This window comes from Leopardus geoffroyi, chromosome A1 (assembly GCF_018350155.1).
Source record: "Leopardus geoffroyi isolate Oge1 chromosome A1, O.geoffroyi_Oge1_pat1.0, whole genome shotgun sequence".
Taxonomy (NCBI): Eukaryota; Metazoa; Chordata; class Mammalia; order Carnivora; family Felidae; genus Leopardus; species Leopardus geoffroyi.
The window spans coordinates 208,247,480-208,269,446 of NC_059326.1; the positions used below are offsets into that span (position 1 = coordinate 208,247,480).

General features: G+C 42.7%; 1 long non-coding RNA gene across 3 annotated transcripts in view; it reads left to right on the forward strand.

The window, feature by feature from the left end:
- The window catches only part of LOC123577593, a 235,276-nt gene that overhangs the window by 153,030 nt on the left and 60,279 nt on the right, over nt 1–21,967 (forward strand). For 2 of the 3 annotated variants that reach the window (XR_006701955.1, XR_006701968.1), the window contains exon 6: nt 2,293–2,654. The exons of the other annotated variant lie outside the window; for it this stretch is intronic. This is a non-coding gene — a long non-coding RNA (uncharacterized LOC123577593). Of the gene's footprint in view, nt 1–2,292; nt 2,655–21,967 lie in introns of those variants that run through there. 3 annotated transcript variants of the gene reach the window in all.

Here is a 21,967-nt window from a genome sequence, read left to right on the forward strand (position 1 = left end):
ACTCTATTTCTCAGTCCTTTTATCTATGACTCAGGGGGAGTGGGTCCCAGACCCACCATATTGCACCTATTTGGGAACATATAATCTACTTCCAAGCTTAACAGTGGGAAGCATTGTTTCAATTAAATATTACCCAACAGTAAGGACTTAAGTCTACTTCTATGGCTTCCCAAGGGGCATTTTCCATGAAACTGAAAGGAACATTCTTTTAAAGAGATTGGCAAAGGCAGGCATCTCTTATTAACCATTGTGAGAACAACTTGCTTCTTGAATATGGCTGCCATATTTTTGCCCAAAGCACCAAATTCTCTTATTACTTTCCTACCCAAAAATTGTCATCAGCCCTATTGCCTATAGAATTCAAGCTTGTTTACTTACTTTTTTTTATTTTTAAAAAAAAATTTTTTTCAACGTTTATTTATTTTTGGGGGGACAGAGAGAGACAGAGCATGAACGGGGGAGGGGCAGAGAGAGAGGGAGACACAGAATCGGAAACAGGCTCCAGGCTCTGAGCCATCAGCCCAGAACTCACGGACCGCGAGATCGTGACCTGGCTGAAGTCGGACGCTCAACCGACTGCGCCACCCAGGCGCCCCTACTTTTTTTTAATGTTTATTTACTTATTTATTTTGAGAGAGACAAAGCACAAGCAGGGGAGGGGCAGAGAGAGGAAGAGAGAGAATCCCAAGCAGGCTTTGCACTGCCAGTGCAGAGCCTGACGCAGGGCTTGAACTCACGAACCTCAAGACGAACCTCAAGATCATGACCTGAGCCACAACCAAGAGTCTGAGGCTCAACTAACTGAGCCACCGGGGCACCCCAACTTACTTTTTTTTTTTAAGGAAGACTTCTGTTCTGTGGCCCCATATTACCTCTCTGTCATTACTTCCCATTGTTTCAGCCTGCCCTACCCACCTCCTCTAGTCTCAAGCTTGTTTGCACCCCCAGGGAATGAGGAGAGGGAAAAACTTGATTGACTAGCTACTATGTGCTAATAACTGTCATGGGTATTTTCCCATTTGTTGTTTGATTTCATAGTTGAAGAAATTAAGGCTCAAAGAGTTTGTATACATTGCCCAACTCAAAAATAGAAAAGCTGGAGTTGTTCCCAAGGGCTATTTGACTTTGAGTCCATAGTTATTTTGCCTAACACCTGCCTCTCATCCAGGGGTACCACATCCCAACCTGCTAATGGGGAGAGTTGTTGTGGGAATTGTTCCTGGCAGACCTCCCCAGTATCTGCTCCTCTGGCCCTTCTAGTCACTTGTGTAAATACCTAAATCCCTGAATTACTTTCTTTTAGCCTATGTAACTAGAGAGACCAAATCCTGACTAATACAACCTATTATCAGGGAATAGTTTTTTATATAAATATTAGTATCAAATTATTTCAGAGCTTAAACTTATTTTATTTATTGTTATTTTTTTTAAGTAGGCTTTATGCCTAGCACAGAACTGAATGCAGGGCTTGAACTCATGACCCGGAGATCAAGACCTCAGCCAAAATCAAGAATTGGATGCTTAACCGACTGAGCCACCTGGGTGCCCCTTTAAAAAATTTTTTAAAGTAATCAAACCCAATGCTGGGCTTGAACCTATAACCCCAAGATCAAGAATCCCACACTCTACCGACTGAGTCAGCCAGGCACCCTAAGGGCTTAAACTTCTTTTAACTTTGCCTCTTTGTTTTACTGATGAGGAAACTGAAGCCCAGAGAGGTAAAGAGAATTATCCAAAATCATATAGTTAGTGACAAAGTTAAAACGGTGTCTTTGCCCCAAAACAAGGGACCTAATGGCAGACTGACAGAAGTATTTTAGAATTTTAGAGGTTTTTAACCTGAATCCCAATCTTGAACAACACTCACTAACTCTATCTCTGTAGAGAAATCACTTCATTGGGGCGCCTGGGTGGCGCAGTCAGTTAAGAGTCCGACTTCAGCCAGGTCACGATCTCACGGTCCGTGAGTTCGAGCCCCGCATCGGGCTCTGGGCTGATGGCTCAGAGCCTGGAGGCTGTTTCCGATTCTGTGTCTCCCTCTCTCTCTCTTTCCCTCCCCTGTTCATGCTCTGTCTCTCTCTGTCCCAAAAATAAATAAACGTTGAAAAAAAAATTTTTTTAAAAGAAATCACTTCATTGCTTTGTTTCTCAGTTTGTAAAACGAGAATGATCATAACCTTTTGCCCCATTATGGTGAATATTGGAGATTTCACATGTAAAATGCCTAGTACAGTATCTGTCTCATTATGTATGCTCAATAAATGGTTAAGTGCGTTATTCTCTATTGTCCAGAATCAGCAAGGCCAAACTTCTGCACATTGAGGACCAACTGGAAAATGTCCAACAAAGACAAGCACCTTTCACTGTTCCTCCCACCTAAACTCCAGAATATTCAACAAACACTCTGAAAGCAAATGGACCAAGACTAATGAACTCCAAATCTGATCGCAACAATTCATTCAGTATTGCACACGGCAAAGAGTAAAAGAGTTTCTAATTAAATAAAGAGTCATGAGTTTTGCTCCATAGCACATCTAGTGCAAAGTTCAGGAGGGCATAAAAACATTACATTTTTCTTTCTTTTTTTTTTTTTAATTAAAAAAAAAATTTTTTTTTTTATTTATTTTTGAGAGAGAGCGAGAAAGTGCATAAGCAGGGGAGGGGCAAGAGAGAGGGAAACACAGAACCCGAAGCAGGCTCCAGGCTCTGAGCTGTCAGCACAGAGCCCAGTGCAGGACGTGGCTCAAACTTGCGAAGCGCGAGATCATGACCTGAGCTGAAGCTGGCTGCCCAACTAACTGAGCCACCCAGGTGCCCCACATTTTTCTTATTCTTCCTGAAGAAAAGTTCAGCTTACTGTTATACTTTGAAGCCATGCCATTTTTTTCCTCAATTCCTTTTTTTGTAGGAGGGAAGGTGGGGTAATAAAAATCCGTTTTTCAAATACACATAGGATAGTGATAACAGTATTATTTGTATTTTCAGTGGATATTGAGAGGCATGCAAAAGGCGTTGTGAAATTTATAATCACATCACATTTTTTCATCTCTAAATGTCAGGGAGGTTGAAGAGTTCTAGAATGTCAAAGGTTCTAAGTCACGCAGAGCTCACACGCTTAGGATGCAGACACTCACCTGCTGCTATGCTCTCCCTGCGCATTGATTGACTTCACTTATAGACGGTATCTGTGCAGGGAGATATGCATGTGAGCGGCAGGGCATCCAAAAGAGGCATCTCTCTTGAAGGTGACTGGTTGATGTGCATGGCAGGGAATGGGTGAACATGGCTGGAAATCTCGACTGAAAGTCTGATGTCTTTTGTTCCAGTGTTTATAATGTTGTATAGTACTTGGGTCTCAACAGAAAACAGAGTACATTAAGGGCAATATTTGAAGAGCGTGAAAAAGGGAACTACTTGTAGAGGTGTGGACAGGGGGTCAGAAGGGACAGTGAGGCACCAAGGGGCTGAAACAGTGAGTGGCATCGCCACCCCTTGACTTGAAGGGGCAAGACAGAAGGCGGAGTTACTGGGACCTAGTAAGAGCTATAAGGTGGGAGAGGAACTGTTTGATAGGAGGAATTTGACCGTCAGTGGTTTGACCCTTAATGTACTCTGTTTTCTGTTGAGACCCCAAGTACTATACTATCAGGAGTTAGGGAAGTCAAAAATGCCCTGACCTCACTCTCTCCCACCCTCTGATCTCCTACCGATGCCCTCCAATGACTAAACCCAAGAGAAGAAGCCCACTGATGCAAACCTTACAGGCCAACTTCCGTGGGATGTCGGGGAGTGGAGATGGCTAGAAATGGGTTTGGAGGTGCCAGTGGAAGAGAATTCTGCGCGGCCAGTCTGTGAGTGCAGAGAAAAACACAAAAACATTTTTTCTTTCGGTTTTTTCTGCACTGCAATGGCTCTATGATTAATCACCCTTACTGATGAAAAAAAGTATCTACTATATCCCTTTCCCAGATCGTATTCGATATGGCAGTTGGAAGGTTAAACTCAATGCTCTGAAAGAGCCAAATGCTCTCAAATGGGAGGCTGTTTCACTTTTAAGCCAAAGTAAGATCCCTAAGGCTTGATATATTCGATAGTCTTCTGAATACGTCAGAAATTTAAGGGGCCCATTAAGTCGCACTCCTGTTCCTTGCTCAACATAGACATAGGAATGGGGCGGATCAAGATTTTTAAGTCACCTTTAGTATTGATAAGGCCTATATTAGAAGACAAACTTTGGTAGCAAGGCCAAATGGGTTCCCAAAGAGTGCTGCAGAATATAATTCCCCCACCCAGTCATAGGCAAGGCAGGAAAACTTCAGGTCTTGCCCACAGAGGCAAAGTCTTTACTGCTGAACTCTTGAGCAGGTGAAAATACGTGCTTCATGCATATGGACAGATCCCAGATGAGGAGACATGAGGGCTGAGGTGCCTTCCTTAGCTGCTTCTCCCCAGTTCAGAGGATAAATCTGTCCTCATCCCAGGCTGGGAAGAGTTCCAACAACACTTAAAACATATACAAACAGACAAACCAAAACAACAACAACAGACAAACCAGACTGAGCCCTGGTGCATCCACCCATTATCCCCTTTCGGATGGCAGGACCCACGGTGGGAGCCATCTATGGGAAAAGGGGATCCAGTTGTCTCTCAAGGAATGCATTGGTGCCCAAACCCAACTTCTGGGACTGGGAGCCCTCGTTGGAGCAGTTGACACTGATCTGCACAGCTTCTTGCGGGAGACCAGGTCCGCGTCTCCCTGCTCCCCCCAGAGCCTCTGTACCCCTACGCTGTGGGGAGAACGCAGGAGGACCGGGCTCCATCCCCGCTCTGTCCTCCAGGTGGCAGAAGCACTATCCCGACTGTCTGGTGCCTGGGGCAGCCTCAGGCCAAGCCAAAGATAACATTGTGTCCGTGCACAGGAACACACTGTGCTTTTTTAGGTTCCCAGGAAACCAAATCGCGGTGAAGGTCAACAGTGTTCTTAGACCACGGGTAGCTCACATTTCGGGTTAAGAAGAACAAATATGAGGCCCCAGGACTTCCTGCCATCAAGGGCTCAAGAGCCCCCTCTTAGGTCCCCTCTGATCCTCTGCTAACCAGGTACTTTCAAGCCCTGTTTACTCAGCGCAGACCTTCTTGAGCACCGTAACTGAAGCACTCAGTGTAGAAAGCTGCTCCAGTGGATCTGGAGAGAGAATTAAGGAGTTGCAAAGAGCTTCCTGCCCTGACCCCATTGGCTCTCTTCCTTGGGGTATCCTCCCTCCCCCCTAGGCCCATCCTAGGATAGTGGGACAGAATGCAACAAGGGCTACCTTCTCACCCCACGGTCAGCAACTGGAGCCACATGTATGCCATTGCCTCCTTGATATTTCTTCTCGGGTGTCTCACAGGCACACACCCCACCTGCATCCCAAGCCTCTTCCCCATCTATGTAAAGGCAGACCCACCCAGCCAGATGTGCAAGCCGGAAAGGAGTCACTCCTGCTAGCTCAGCCTACATCTGAGTCATTGCCAACCCATTTCCATGTTGCCCCCTAATTATCTCTTGAGCCCCCGCTACCATCCTGCTTAGCGCCACCACCATCTCTTGTCCTACGCTTGTGCCTGCATTCCCTCCCACCCTGTCTCCGGGTCAGGTCTGCACTGCGGTTAGAATGGTTTCTTTTCTTCAGAATGCAAAACTTGTCATGTCACTTCTCCCCTTCGAAGTCTTCTGATAGCCTCCTCTTGCACCTGGGACAGAAATCAAGACTCTAAAGGGGCTCCCTAGACCTTAATCTTGCCCTTGCTGTATCTCTGGCCTCTTGTCCGGCTCTGGTCCGCTTGGCCTCCCTCTGTATTCCAGTCTCCCAGACACCATTTCCCCTGCCACCAAAGGGTTTCTCCAGGGTCTCCTGTGGAAGTCCTGTTCTTCCCCTCAGCTATGTGTCTCGCAGGCAGGGTGATGCCACTACGGTGGGCTTTGGTGCCCAAAGGACTTACCTCTGGAATTGCTCCGCGAAGACCCTGCTGACTTTTCATGGACTTAACTACTTTAACTACTTTAGGAAGTCTCCTCCCCCAAACTGCCAAGGCCACCTCCCTTTGGGGGAATTTGATGGAGCTAAGGAGTGTTCTCCTGGTTCTTACTCTGCTTGGGGAAGAGTGCAGACTGAGGTCCGTAATGTGAACCAGAAACTCTTGGCTTTCTCTCACTCTGTCTCTGCCCTTCTCTCTTTTTCTCCCTCTCTTTTCTTTTCTTTCTTTCCTTATTATTTTTTTTTTTTAACTCTTTAACCAACCCCACTGCTAAGGCATTTTTTCCTGTCAGGGGAAATGCAAACCAAACTCCCTGCTTAGGAGCTGGCTGTGAAAAACCAGGTCAGCATGACCGAGTGGTCCCTGGGCCAGCACGCCAAGCCCACAGAACTGAGGGGACTTGGTCTGATGCACACTATTTTGTAGAAAGGTATCTGTTTGTGCCTTTTGGAGTACATAGGTCTCCCATAGTGTGTGTGTATCCATAGCATGTGTTTGCATATGTAATGTGTGTATGCACATGCACACACGTGTACGTGTGTGTGTGTGTGTGTGTGTGTGTGTGTGTGTGTGTGTTGGGGATCTGGGTAGGGACTCGCCCTGTCTTCCACAGACAGCCTTTCTCCCTTCTCCAGCTACTGAGGTCTCTGTAAGAGATCCTGGGTAGTTAGTGACCATCTTTCCTGGGGTGGCCATGGGAATGCACCTTGTGGACCTCCAACTATGGGGAGCAAAATTGACCCTCGCTGCTGTGACCTGAGGTCTGGCTCCTGTTTGCCCTGAGGTCGTTCTTCAGGTTAGTCCTAGCCAACAGCTGTAGACAGCAGGGAAACCAAGGCAGGCCTGTGCCTGGGTGACACAGGACTCCTCTGATAGCTGATTTTCACTCAAGGTCCCCCTGCGCACCTGACTGACCTTTGAAGACTGCAGGGCAATCTAGGAGTGTCCATCCAAGCCAAGCCACTTGCCCCCTTTGCTCAATTTGGGTCAAACTTGCATTGCCACTCTCAGCTATGCCAACGCCCTATACACAGTGTCTCACAGTCATCTCCCTTTTTGCATCCTGGCATGTTTTATCCCACTTTAGCATCTGCTTCTTGGGTAATCCAGAGTAACACATCCTTTTACCCATCTCCTCTGGAAGAGCAGCCCGTTGAGTTACAGCAAATTCTTTCGCTGTGTTTCTGTAGGCTGTCTAGACCTTGAAACAAGAAAGGCTGAAAAACACTAAAAACGACTTATAAAGAGTGCATAGACATTTAGGTGGACCACATATGCTGCATTTTTTATGTAAACTAGACAATGGCATGTTTCTAAAAATGCTCTTGGAAAGGAGTGAAACAGCCCAGTGTGCTGGGTTCCATAGGCAGTCCTTAGTCCCCCTGACTTTCTTCTTGACTTTGAGAAGGATTTATATAGTGACAAATCCATCAGTGACTGCAGCAAGGTCAAAGTTTTGGGCATGGAGAGCAGGGCCACCTTAGCATTTAATTCCAGGCTCTGAATACTCTTGGTCTTGTGGATAGAGACAGAAGCCAAAAGGGAAGGCTGCATATTCCAAATGGAAGGGAGGAAACTAGTGAGGGAGCGAACAAAGCATCTCTTCTGAAGTGGGGTTGCCAAGGCTGTGGGAGAGGAGGATAAAGTCAATGACCCACCAACCACTGATAGGATGGTATCATAGACATGTGTCTGATGTTTCTTGTCATTTTGTGTTCCTACATGTTCATATAAATGAAGTGCCTTTAACCTGGGAAGTGACTGATCTGTGATTCTAACCAGAAAGTGTTTATTGTTAAAAGTAACCACAGCATTTAGTGAATACTTATACATTGCCACACATTATGTCAAGCGCTTCACACACAGTCATTGAACTTTCAATTTATAGAAGAGGAAATGAGTGGTGGGGTAGATTACACTAACGATGCAAGTGTGTCCCCTCAGATTTTTTTCAAAATAGATTTATTTTCAATAATTGAATCAACAATTGGATCAACTAATCAAGCGTTTTGAGAAGCGAACCACCCGGGACACTTCTGCAGCAGGTAGAAAAGCTGCCCTGCGTTACACAGCTAGTAATGACAGAAGCAAGATTCATATGCAAAATCGTTAAACTCCGAAGATTTCTGTCCCTTGGAACAATAACAGTGAGCACATAATGCTAGAGTTTAATGCTTGAGAAACTAATGACAACAGACTACATGGTTAAAGAGTAATTCTATATGAGAAATTACTGTGGATTTGAACCCGAGTTCTAGTTCAGTGGTCCAACGACCTTGACAAACAGCTTTCTCTGGGGAGAAAAAAAAACCTATCTTCTTAAAAGTACAAAAGGACAATGATATTGAAAAAGCACCGCCTTCTGTCAAAAGCAATAGGAGGACTAACAAAGAAAATGAGGTGACTCTTATCAATATGGTACACAATGTCATTGTCTCAATCAAGCGGATACCCCTCCAGCATTCCCATGGGTGTAGGAAACATATCATCATGGCTGGGTTTGTTCTCCTTGCTTCCTTACGGCCATAGAAATTCCAAGTTGCAGACTGAACTAACTTGAAAAAAAAAATCCTTACTTCTTTGAAAATTATTCACTCTTTTCCGCCTGTTTTCTCCCTGAGAAATATTTTTGAACAGTGTTTGCTCCCCCCTATTTATAGCTTTCCAGTTTTGGCAGGTATGGGAGAGTTTATAAGTGGTTTGTTTTCTTTGCTGTATCCAGTGTTGATTCAAGTCGCTTTAGCCACTGGAACAATTGGAAGCACTTTCAAGGAAGGTTGAAATCTGTTGATGACTGATAACATTGTGAAATCTAGATCATCTCAATCAAGATTTCTTTGGGGGGTTCAGGTCAGCTAGCAAATCTTAGGAGTGCCATGATTTGAATAATTATCTTTACTTCTTTGTTAATGATTGTTTTGGAGGAAGTTTTCCCCTTGACATAGGTAGGAGGAGTGTCTCCTGAACAGTTTCTCAGTTGTTGGTAACTCTGGGTTGGACTCTTAGTTTGAGGGCTAGATAAGAATGCATGTGGCAGGCACTCCATATCTGAGCTCTGGCCTGTGAGGGACCTTCCTTAGGAACCTATGTCTAACATTTGGGTTTTAACCAAGTTTCACATGCTGACCAGAAGCAAACATTAGTGGTTCTTTTGTTTAGGAGAGATGCCTGGAATTTCTGGGTTTTGTTTCATAAATGATTGAACTAAATAAATACATTTGAAAGCCAGTAGAATTATAGGCATCTTCCCCTCCCATCTCGCATGTTTTTATGGGTGGTATGGTTGTATTTTGGGTTTTTTTTTTTCTGGATTTTTCCACCCTTTGCCTCCCTATAATTTGTGGGCCTTAAGAAAAGTCATGGTTGGCCCTGTAAATGTACAGGGAGAGCTTATTTGGGGTCATCTCACTTATTCTTGTCGCCTGGTCCTTGTCTGCGGTGCTATAGTGAGGGGGGCACAAATAATAAAGAACCTCAGCACAGAGAGATGGATTTCTAACTCCAAAAACACCAGAAAAAAACTGCAGTGTTTCTGAGATTCAGTCACTCTGGGAAAGTCAACCTCACTGGGGACAGGAGCACAATGACATGGTTGCCTGCTTGTCATCTGATCCAGGAGAAGTTTGGACAGGATAGAAACATCATAGCTCACAAAGACTCTTCTAAGAATGCGAGGTCCTTGAATAGCTCTTCCCTATCCAGTTGGGGCTGCAGAAAAGGCAACATCCTCACCTATACCTGTCAGGCCAGGAACTTTCCCCAGTTTTACTTGAGTAAGGGACTTTCTCCAAGATCACTCAGTGAGGCTCAGTCAATTCTAGAAAAAGATCTGAGGCAGCTCCATACCCACCACCCACCCCTACCCCCCACCCCCCGCCAATCCCCTCACCCCATCCTCTAACTGGCAGATCAGTTATTTCTTTGATCATCACTGTGATTTACAGCCCCTCCTCTTTTTAAAATGTGCTAAGTACTTGAACAAAGTCTTTTAACAGGTTTCATTATGAAAAATTCAGATATATACAAAAGTAAAAAGGATAATATACTGAACTCCACATGCCATCACTCAGATTGAGCAGTTATCAAGGGTTTTACCATAAGAGTTGCTCCCTTACTTTCCTTCTTTTAGAGGGAATCCCAGACGTCAGTGATATCTCCTCTTATACTTCTTACACAGCTCCAGGCCCTGTAGATATTTCCATGAGTAGCCATGCCATTTTCCCACTCATGAAATTCCTTCTATCATGTCCCACACACTTAGATCAACTGCCCAGTTGTCCCAAAGGAGTCTATTTACAGTTGATTTGATTGAACAAGGATCCTACCAGTGGCGTCTTATTGCCTTACATATCTTCCCTCTGTCTTTATCTTCTACTTCCCTGCCACAAACTTTTTGGAGGAACCAAGTCAATTGTCTAGGTGGTCATTATTTTCCCACAATTACATGTATTATTTGAGAACTGAGAGTTAGAAAACCTCTCCCACCAAAACTCTTATGGCAACCAATAAAGACCATTAAGTTTCTGGATTGCAAACATTGTCGATGTATAAACCATATGTAGGTAATGATGATAGACCTCCTCTCCCAAATAAGAATTTCCTTAGATGTCAAAATAGCTTAGTAATAAGGGTTATCATATAAGCCACTTAATGTGATTTAGGTATAATTCTTTTCTTAGAGATACAAAGTAAAGTAGCAGGACAAGAACTTATTTTTGAGGTACTAGGTTGATACTAGATGGGAGTAAACACCAATAAAAGTGTCTGGGCTATGCTAGAAGACACAGTCCATAGTTGCCTCATGTTCATTCCTGGACAAATCCCTCATCCCCTATTTTTCTATCACTGAGTTTTAAAATCAGCTTTATTGAAGTAACCTACAATAAATAATGAAGTGCATATATTTAAAGTCTACAGTTTGATACTTTTTGAGGTATGAATATACCCATGAAACCATCATCACAATTAGTATAATGATCTTATAACTCAACTCTAAATTTCCTTGTGCCCCATAGTAATTCCTCCCTCCTGTCCCCATTCACACCTCCTGCCTACCCCAGACAACCACGGATCTGCTTTCTGTCACTGTAGATTAGTTTGCATTTTCCAGAAAGTTGTATAAATGAAATCAGACAGCATGTACTCTTGTCTGGCTTCTTTCATTGAGCATAATTATTTTGTGATTCATCATTGTTGTCTGGAGTATCAGTAGCTCATTCTGTTTTATTGCTGACTAGTAATCCACTGTGTTTATTCCTGATTAACCACGGTTAAGAATTTAGGAGTCCCCTTAACTGGATCACTCCTAAGTCTTTGGTGACTTCAGTACTTCCGATGACACACTGGCCTTTCAAGCCTGGCAAATAACACTTCCTCTATAAACCTACTCCTGAGAGAATAAATCCTTGAATTATCATTTCATTCTTGAACCTCCGTGATCCCGGTTCAGACCTGAAGTGTCACTTGTCCTCTTCCAATTCTATAATTATACGATCATATAGCGGGGGTGGGGGTGGGGGTGGGGGAAGAGTGGTGTCAATTTAATAAATCATAATGACAACACTTTTCGCTTAAAGGTAACACTGAAATCCCTTTACCCACTAATCTTCTGAATGCTGTCTTGAGCTGTGAAATATTTGAAGGCTCCTGTCTCTTTAGTCACTGTACTATAAATCCTTTCACCTTTTTAAGGACTAAATAGTGACTGAAGTGAGAATGGTTTTCTTTAAATCTTACGCAGAGGATGTTGTTGCTGTTTATGACTCATTATTATCTAAGATGTATTTAGCATCTTCCAAGGTGGTTTGTAAGCACAGGCTCAGAATGTTGATCTGATAACCACGCAACATATTCACAGAGAAGAGTTCCAGAAAGGGAAGGTGACCAAAATCACGGCGAGAAGAGAAAGAATGAGAAGAAACCCTGTTTCCCATCTTGCTCCTAATCCAGATTATAGAATGCAAATGATGTCCCCGCGCTATCTCCCATCCCCCATCCTATGGTGATTCAGCAAGGACAGGATGTCTTTTTACTAGAAAAGCTTATCTTTCCCAAGAAAGCAGTTCTGATTTGCTTGGCACATACTGGTGTGAGCATTCAGCCTTCTTCCTTAAAGAGTCAAAGGAGAGTGTGAGGAGGGTGTGGCAGGGGATCCAGGGTCACAATTGCCATTTTATTTCTTCCTAGAATAACATATTCTTTGCTGGTTGCCAACATGCTTATTTTTATGTAGATTTGACCTTGGCTGTAACCTTGAACGACTAAAATAGAATAAAATAACTATAAGCTACTTCAAAAAGCTTGACCTTAAAAGTATATAAAAATATAAGACAAAGGCAGGAAGACAAAGCAGGCCCCAGCTTTGAGCAAAGAACCACTGAGCTTCTTGGGTCTAGTTAAAATATCAGCTTTGTGCATATTAGATTCCATCCTGTGTTTGATTATTTCTGCATTGAGGGCTGCCTTTATCGATTGGTAGAGTGGAATGTTCAAGAGCATTATATTACAATCTGTCTCCAAATGGCTTTTCAGAAAGAAATTTCCTGTAACTCAGAGGCAGAAATTATGCAGGGAACACAGGGGAGAGACTAGACGGCTGAATCTTACCCGGACTTGTGCACGTGGGAGTGATGGGGTGCACCCAGAGAGAACTCGTTTTGGTTTCTTAGTATGGAGGGCCAGTCTCAGCTCTACCGTCGCGTCCCCACAAACTACGGGGGATTCTATAGAAAGCTGAACTGGTGGGGGTTGTTTGTGGCTTTGAGACTCACAACACTTTAAAGATGCCGTGGAGTCCGAGCCTCTTGGCTCATATTGTTTACCTCACTTATGTCTCCTCTCTCATCCGTCTTATATATTCTTGCCTAAATGTCACCTCCTCCATGAAGCTTTCCATCCTCTTTCACTGATCACTTCTCTGAAAGGACGACATTTTGTACCACTGAATGCCATCTGTGTGTTCTTTTCTAAGTTACATATGCATTTTACTTATTTGTTTGTTTGTTTTGAACGTTTTTTATTTTGAGAAAGTGTGTGTGTGTGGTGGAGGAGCAGAGGGTGAGGGAGAGAGAGGAACCCAAGCAGACTCCATGCTGTCAGCATGGAGCCCCACATGGGGCTTGATCCCAGGAACTGTGAGATCATGACCTGAGCCAGAATCCAGAGTTGGATGCTCAACCAACTGAACCATCCAGGCGCCCCTGATTTTATAATCATTTTATTTTATAATTATAATTTGGTATATTAATTAATAAAAATTATATAATTTTATATATAATATATATTATATATAATTATTATTTTATTTTATAATTAGACTTCCAACCTAAAGTTATGTCCTACATGTCATCCAAAGAAAGTTATAATGCACTGTGCAGAGATCAAGTGTTCTTTCTGTGTGTGTGTGTGTGTGTGTGTATGCACGTGCATGTGTGTGTGTGTGTGTGCTTGTGTATTTCACCCTATACCCCTTGGTTCCTTTAGTCAAAAATGTGGCTTATCAAAATAGTAATGGGGCACCTGAGTGGCTCAGTTGGTTAAGCATCTGACTCTTGATTTCAGCTCAGGTCGTCATCTCACGGTTATGAGACTGAACACAGCATCGGGATCCACTCTGGGCCTGGAGTCTGCTTAAGATTCTGTCTCTCCCTCTGCCCCCCTCCCCCACTAGTGCTGTCTTGCTCTCTCTCAAAAAAAAGTAACAGTTGGATTATGTATACCAGAAACTTTAACTCAACGCAGCTTAAATAATAAAAAGAATTTATTGGCTCAATATAACTAAAAAAATCTAGTTGTAGATCCGGTTTCAAGTGAGGTTCAATCAGGTCGCTCAAGGATGCAAAAATGGACCTGATTTTGTGTCTCTCTGCTTTACATTTCATGTGATTGACTTTATCCTATGATTATTTTGATTTAAGGACAGCTGCTGGGACAATATGTACATCTTGCCCACATCCAGAAGAGAGCATCTAGCTTAACTCATATGTTTACTCCCAGTACCCATAGAAGTGAGTATCGATATATAGATTAGCTTAGCCCAACTGCTGTGAGACAATGTGGATCCCCAAACCAAAACTGGGAAGGTCAGATTGGGATATAGGAGGTTGGGAGGCAACTGACAATTGCTATAAAACATCAACTGATTGTATCAACTTCCCACAATTTGCTAAAATTGCATCTCACATAAAAGGGGTCTGTTCTTTGCCTTTGAGGTATTTTTCTTCGAGAAAAAAAGAAAAGGAACCAATCAATAACTTTGGCATTATCTGGCCTCCACAGAATTTGACAAATTCTTGGGTTGCTACATCACTAATAAGGTTTTCTAGGGATTGTAGTGCCCTTTTAGTCACTGCCCATCACCGTACTTTGATCTTCAAAAAAGTGTTAAGAGGGAAAAGAAGAAAGAAGGGAAGAAGAGAGAGGAAGAAGGAAGGAAGGAAGGAAGGAAGGAAGGAAGGAAGGAAGGAAGGAAGGAAAGAAAGGAAAGAAGGGAAGTAGTGAAGGGAAGAAATGCACTTTATAGGCAAACACAGAAACTGTCCTTGGGCTTTGGTTCACTCAAGCTGGAGGACCCCTGCACCAGGTCGGTCACACTAGAGTGAAAGAACGTAAGATCATTTACTGGACTTACTTGCAATTGCTCCTTTAGCCAGATGAATACCAGATAATTTTGAGTGGGAGACTGGGTTCCTACAGGTGACACTCCTCTCAAGTACGAAACCTGTTCCTTCTTGGCCCCCATTTAAAAACTGTACAGAGAATGGCCACATGATTTCCATGTCTGTGTTTCTAATTTTCTGACAAGACCTGGGGTGATTCCTCTTCAGGAAGAAGCCACTGGTTGATGACAGGACTAAAGTGTACTTTTACTCTGTGGGTCAATTAAGCAAAACCTGCTTTTCAGACATCTGCCCACAGAAGCTAAGAGCAGGAGGGAAGACACACAATGAAAATGATTATTACTGCACTGATTTGGAATAATTATCTTGTCATCTGAAAAAGTCTGTCTTTGACTTGAGTCAGTGTGTGAGGGGGTGGCAGGCAGAAAAGGAGATAAATCTCTTCAGGAGGGTCTCTGTAGACGAAAGAAATGCCACCACATCCTTTGGCATAATACCAATGACTTTTGAGTATAAACTCCAGACTTTGAGACAGTACAAATAGTCTTCACTTTGCCTGACCTCAATACCTGATAATGTAATTTGCAACACATCAAAGAAAGAAAGGAAATGGGATGGAATAAAAATCTTTTCTTTTACAAAAAGATTTCTGCAGGGATCATTTAAATAGCAAACACCCTGGGTCTTATAAGATAGTTCAAATTTCCCTAAACTTTTGTGGACCCATCTACTTTGTAAATGGAGGTAGAGGTGAAATTCAACGTTCAGGTGCTTGTCGAAGCTTGAATAAAAATGTGGAGTGCTTGCTTCATCTGCCTAGAAGTCTTCAGTTTGACAAGATCTTAAAGACAGTTTTCTTTAGTGCCTTGTGCAAATTACCTTGTTGAAAGAGATCCGGAAGATAGGAAGAGTTCCTGCTTTCTGGGAAGAATCATATTAGATGAAAGAGGCACAGACTTTACTAAACCCAAAAATGATGTTTGGCGACACATTGTTCCACCTTCTCCAAGACCTGTCTTGACAGGAAGTGGCCCCTGTCTAGTACTGTTGTTCATCAGGTGAGGGGTTCTATTTGCTGGTCTCAAGAGGCTCTTCAAGCCCTGTCGGTCTGTGTGCCCAGGAGGGCCAAGCAAAAATCAAGGATGACACAACACTTGTGTTCGGCTGGTGTGTCCTCGCCAAGTGTGCCTCCCGAACACTGACTTGTCCCTGCACAGGCCATATCCCACACTCTGAACATTGTTCATGGCATTGGAGTGCCTGCTACCTACTTTCCCCACCTCAAAACATCCGTGAAAGGAGCACTCTACAATCACAAAATTAGAAAAGTCATCTATGTCTAATGTTTACACTAGATAAACTGGAGATCTTTGTGGTAGCTCATTTCTAAAAGATTAAGACCATAACCAGTAAAGAAATTGAGTCAGTAATCAAAAAAATCTCCCAACAAACAAGAGTCTAGGGCCAGATGGCTTCCCAAGGGAATTCTACCATTTATTTTTTTTGTTTGCTTTGTTTGTTTTGTTTTTTAATTTTTTTTTTTTGTTTGTTTATTTTTGAGAGAGAGAGAGAGCACAAGCCTGGGAGGGGTGGAGAGAGAAGGGGAGACACAGAATTCAAAGCAGGCTCTGCCAGCTCAGAGCCTGAGGCTGGGCTCGAACTCACGGACCATGAGATCATGACCTGAGCCGAAGTCGGATGCCCAGCCACCGAGGTGCCCCTCTACCAAACATTTAAAGAACAGTTAATATCTGTAATTTTGAAGCTGTTCCAAAAAATAGAAATGAAAGGAAAACTTCCAAACTCCTTCTATGAGGCCAGCATTAACTTGATTCCCAAACCAAAGACCCTGCTAAAAAGGAGAATTACAGACCAATTTCCCTGATGAACACGAACACAAAAATTCTCAACAAGATACTAGCAAATCAAATCCAACAATACATTTAAAAAATTATTCACCATGATCAAGTGGGATTTTTTCCCCTGGTCTGCAGGGGTGGTTCAATATCCACAAATCAATCAATATGATACCTCACATTAATAAAAGAAAGGATAAGAACCACATGATCCTCTCAATAGATAAAGAAAAAGCATTTGACAAAATACATCATCCTTTCTTGATAAAGACCCTCAAGAAAGTATGAGGCTATAAGGAACATACCTCAACATTTTAAAGACCATATACAAAATCAGCAAATGGTGCTGGGAAAACTGGACAGCGACATGCAGAAGAATGAACCTGGACCACTTTCTGACACCAGACACAAAAATAAACTCATAATGGATGAACGACCTACATGTAAGACAGGAAACCATAAAAATCCTAGAGGAAAAAACAGGCAACAACCTCTTTGACCTCAACCACAGCAACTTCTTATTAGACATGGCTCTGGAGGCAAGGGAAACAAAAGCAAACATGAACTGTTGGGACCTCATCGAGATAAAAACAGTGAAGGAAACAATCTGCACAGTGAAGGAAACAATTTACAAAACTAAAAAGCAACCCACAGAATGGGAGAAGATATTTGCAAATAACATCAGATAAAGGGTTAGTATCCAAAATCTATAAAGAACTTACCCAACTCAATACCAAAAAACAAATAATCCAGTGAAGTAATGGGCAAAAGACATGAATAGACACTTTTGCAAGGAAGACATCCAGATGACTAACAGATACATGGAAAAATGTTCAACACCACTCATCATCAGGGAAATACACAAAACCACAATGAGATACCACCTCACACTGGTCAGAATGGCTAAAATGAACAACTCAGGAAAAAACAGATGGTGAGGATGCAGAGAAATGGAAACCCTTTTGCGCTCGTGGTGGGAATGCAAACTGGTACCGCCACTCTGGAGAACAATATGGAGGTGCCTCAAAAAATTAAAAATAGAGCTACCCTATGACCCAGCAATAGCACTACTAGGTATTTATCCAAAGGATACAAAAATGCTGATCCGAAGGGGCACATGCACTACAGTGTTTAGAGCAGCGCTATCAACAATAGTCAAAGTATGGAAAGGGCCCAAATGTCCATTGACTGATGAATGGATAAAGATGTCATATATGTACATACATACATACATACATACATATATGTATACAAAGGACAATTACTTGGCAATCAAAAAGATGAAATCTTGCCATTTGCAACAATGTGGATGAAACTACCATGTATTATGCTAAGCAAAATAAGTCATTCAGAGAAAGATAAATATCAGATGATTTCACTCATACATGCAATTTAAAACATGAACATAGGGGAAAGGAAGGAAAAATAAGATTAAAAACAGAGAGGGAGGCAAACCATCTGGGACTCTTAAATACAGAGAGCAGAGGGTTGCTGGAGGGATGTTGGGTGGGGGGATGGGCTAAATGGGGGAATGGGCATTAAGGAGGGCACATATTGGGATGAGCACTGAGTCTTATATGTAAATGATGAATCACTAAATTCTACTCCTGAAACCATTATTACACTATATGTTAACTAATTTGGATTTAAATAAAATAAATAAAATAAAATGAATAAATAAGTAAATGATTAAGAGCAAGCTGTTGTTGTCTGGAAAATTGCGGCATGATAGAGGCTTAATAGGTGGCCCTGAGGTGTTTTAAATTCTTAAAGGAATGTTCATGGGTAGACCTGTAACAGAGACTGGAATCAAGGGCAGCATTCTCTTTGCAAGATAGTGTTTGCAGCTATAATACAGTACAAATAATGTCAGCCTGCTCCTTCCTGCGGTACTAGGCTTGATTCTAAGGATCAAATGTTAGTGAGACCCACGGAGAACTTTGGAAAAGAGGTTCTAACAGGAACTTCTTGTTGGAGACCAACAAATCTGATTAAAGATTGGAAAACAAGATAAGAAAGAAGCTGATATAAAGGACTTGGATTTATTTAGCTCTGGGAAAAACAAAGGTTGTTCTGAATTGATGGTAGCTGGTATTTCTTTTTTTTAACAAAAAACTTTTTTAATTTTTTTCAAAGTCCATTTATTTATTGTGAGAGAGAAAGAGAGAGCCTGAGCAGAGGAGGGTAGAGAGAGATGGAGAGAATCCAGAGCAGGCTCTACACTGACAGGGCGTAGCCTGACGCGGGGCTTGAGCCCACAAACTGTGAGATCATGACCTGAGCCGAGATCAAGAGTCAGACGCTTAACTGACTGAGTCACCCGGGCGCCCCAACAAAAAAAATATTTTTAATGTTTGTTTATTTTTGAGAGAGCCTCATTTGGAACCGATGAGAGTCATAACAAAGCCCACACTTTCAGCTGTGAGTCTTAAGGGAGGGAAGACCTCACTCCACCAACAAACTGGGAACTTCACAGTTTTCCGATGCTCAGCACTCAAGGCCCTCACTCATCCTCATTTCCTTCCCACCTTTGGGAATGTATGATTACAGAAAGGGAATCAACGTAAGTCTCTATATTGAATGTTCATTTCATTAATTCGGCTAATACTTATGGAGCACCTACTTGTGCGAGGCACTGTTCTAGGTACCGGAGAAACCGGGGAGAGCAAGAGAGACCTAAATCCCATCTCCTTGGTAATTAGCTTCATAGGGAGGCAGACAGCAAACCCAGCAAGTGAATAGATGAATGATATGCAGTATAGCTGCTAATGTACTGCGAAAACTTTCGAGAGAATGTGAGTGTTGAGTAAGGTCCCCAGAAAGAGATGAGCTTCAGAAGAGCCCATTCTCTAATCCTGCCCTTAGACTGAAGGGATGACCATGGCTGCCCTGCAGGATTGCAAGATGCATGCTTCTTCCCTTACATGTAAATCAAACGAGTGCGTGTTGGTTGCACAAACCAAAGGATTGTCACTGCTTCCCGTCGTGTCAGGGAGTCCAGCTCCCCATTTGCAAGAGTAATAGCTGTGGTGGCTTCTTAGGCTGTCAGTAGGAATGGCCCATGCATCACATTATCAAAGGAAAGGCCATTCCTGCCCAGGGATTCTGTGTTTCCCCAAATAAAAGCAAGGCCAAAGAGACACGAGTTTTGTTTCTGAGAAATAATTGGTTTGGGGATTTGAGTTTATCATCGTCTCTGTTCTCATGCCCTGGTTTCATCTTCAAGCCTTTCCACCCGCAACCCCCCCACTCTGATTTCGGTCCTTGGGGGGTCAGAGTGAGCAGTGTTAGCTAGAGGAGGGCTTGGGATTTGCTTTTGATTTTGTTTTGTTTTGTTTTGAGATCATGGAAGAATTTTGGAAGGAAGAATGATCAAAAATAAACTTTTAAGAATTATACCATGACTGTGGTCATAACATTTTCCACAAATGAGCCAGAAAATGGTCTAGAGTTGTTATTTGTGCCCCAAACAAAACTGCAACATTTTGTGTAGATTTTGTAAAAATAGTTGTAGGTGCACAGATAGTTCTTCATAAGTGCTTATGAATTGAATGGAACTGTCTACGGTGCTCTGCAAACAAGTATTATAGATTGAGCACTTCGCTCTGGATGCATTCCAAGAGTTGTTGTCACTGAAGGTTTAACTATGTAAAGATCATACGATAGCCTCTACTTTCATGGAAGTGGACTACACTCTAATTAATACACCAGAAGCTGACTCACTTTGTTTTCTCAGGCACAGGGAGAGGAAGTGCCATGTCTCCTCAGTTATGACACTGCCAGCTGATGTCTAGTTGCTTCTTTTTATAAAAGGAGTAAGAAAAGAAACAGAATTGAGAGCTAAAGCTGCAGAAACCTCAGAGAGAGTTCGCACAAGGAAGAAGCAACCCAGGGAAGTGACCCGCATCGCCCAACCTCACAAAATCTAGCAGCATCTGACTTTCTCTTTTCTTCCCACAGCAGAGGAGAGGAGCCCCCATCATAACACAGGAACCCTTCCAAATATGCGTGGACAGCCTCTCTCCCAGGCTTCCCAGTGCCTATTTCAGACCTTCCTAGCCTGTCTCTGTATCTTCATCCCTGACACCTTCCCCTCTGTACCCAGCAGAGACTCTAGCCTGTACCTCACAGACAGTGGAGAAAGCAGCAGAGGGAAAGCCTTCCCTTCAACACCATCCCCCCATCTTTCCCCTGGGCTCTCCTTAGACCACGGAAGAGGTGTCTTCCCTCCAAGCTCTGGCAAAGCCCTCCAACCCATGTTCTAGATCCCATGCCTTTCCACATCCTCTTTTAATTTTAATTTGCTCTTTTAATGACCCATACATTTTCCTCTACTTTCTGTTTAGATAGGAATGTGCTCCAATCTCTCTTATCTTAAAATAAAAGAAAAGAAAAAAGAAAAGAAAAGAAAAAAAGGAAAGGAAAAGAAAAGAAAAGAAAAGAGAAAAGAAAAGAAAAGAAAAGAAAAGAAAAGAAAAGAAAAGAAAAGAAAAAAGAAAATCCCTTGACTGCATGATTCCTCTAGTGAGGGACCTTCATGCCAGCAGAGCCAGGGTTGTGGAGAAGGTGGCACTCACTGTCTCCCCTTCCAGACTCCCCTTTCCTTTTTACCTGTAGTCTACCTCCCCCACTCCACAGCCTTTCCTTCTCACTAAGGGCTCCAGTTCCTTCCTGGTCACTAATCTAATGGATGTGTTTCAGTTCTTGCCTTCCTTGACCTCTCTGTGGCATTGGGTACTCTTGTCTTCCCCCCAAACACTCTCCCAGTCCACAAAACCACTCTCTTGGATTTCCTCTTAATTCTTTGGCCACTCCCCAGTCTTCTTGGTTCTGTTTTCTCTCGTAAATGTGGGAGCTCCCTGGGGAATCCATTCTGATCTGGTCTTATCCTTTTTCTTTGCTGTTCCCAGAGTGATTTTCTTAGGGAAATCTAATCATTTCACTCCCCTTAAGGTCCTTCCAAAGGTTTCAATAACCTTCTTCTGGGCAGGGCTTGCCAAATATCCCCTGACCAGAATCGTGCCAGCTTCATCTCTGACCCCTTTCCGATAAACCCTTTCCAATGTTTCCTTTGTTTAGAGCACAATTTCTTCCCCCATCTTCACCTAACAAATTCTAAGGTTTTCTCCCAAATCTAGGTACACATTTCTACCAGAGGGTTTCTCAATTTCTGTTGCATTTATCTGTTTTTCCCAGTAAGGTTTGAGTTTCTTAAGACAAGGACTCTATTTATTTATTCTTTTAAGTTCCACATTCTCCTTGTCCAAAACACAATACCTTCATGAGGAATAAATGCGTTGGATGAGTGAGTAAATGAAAGCTCATTCCTCTTGGTTCCAAGTCTAGCGTGTAAATTAAGTTCAGGTCACACAGACTTTTCCTATCAGATCTGAGTACAATGCTTCTAAACCAACTGCACATATCTCCACAAAATAAAGGATATTGGTTTTCTATCTACAAAATAAATGTAGCTCC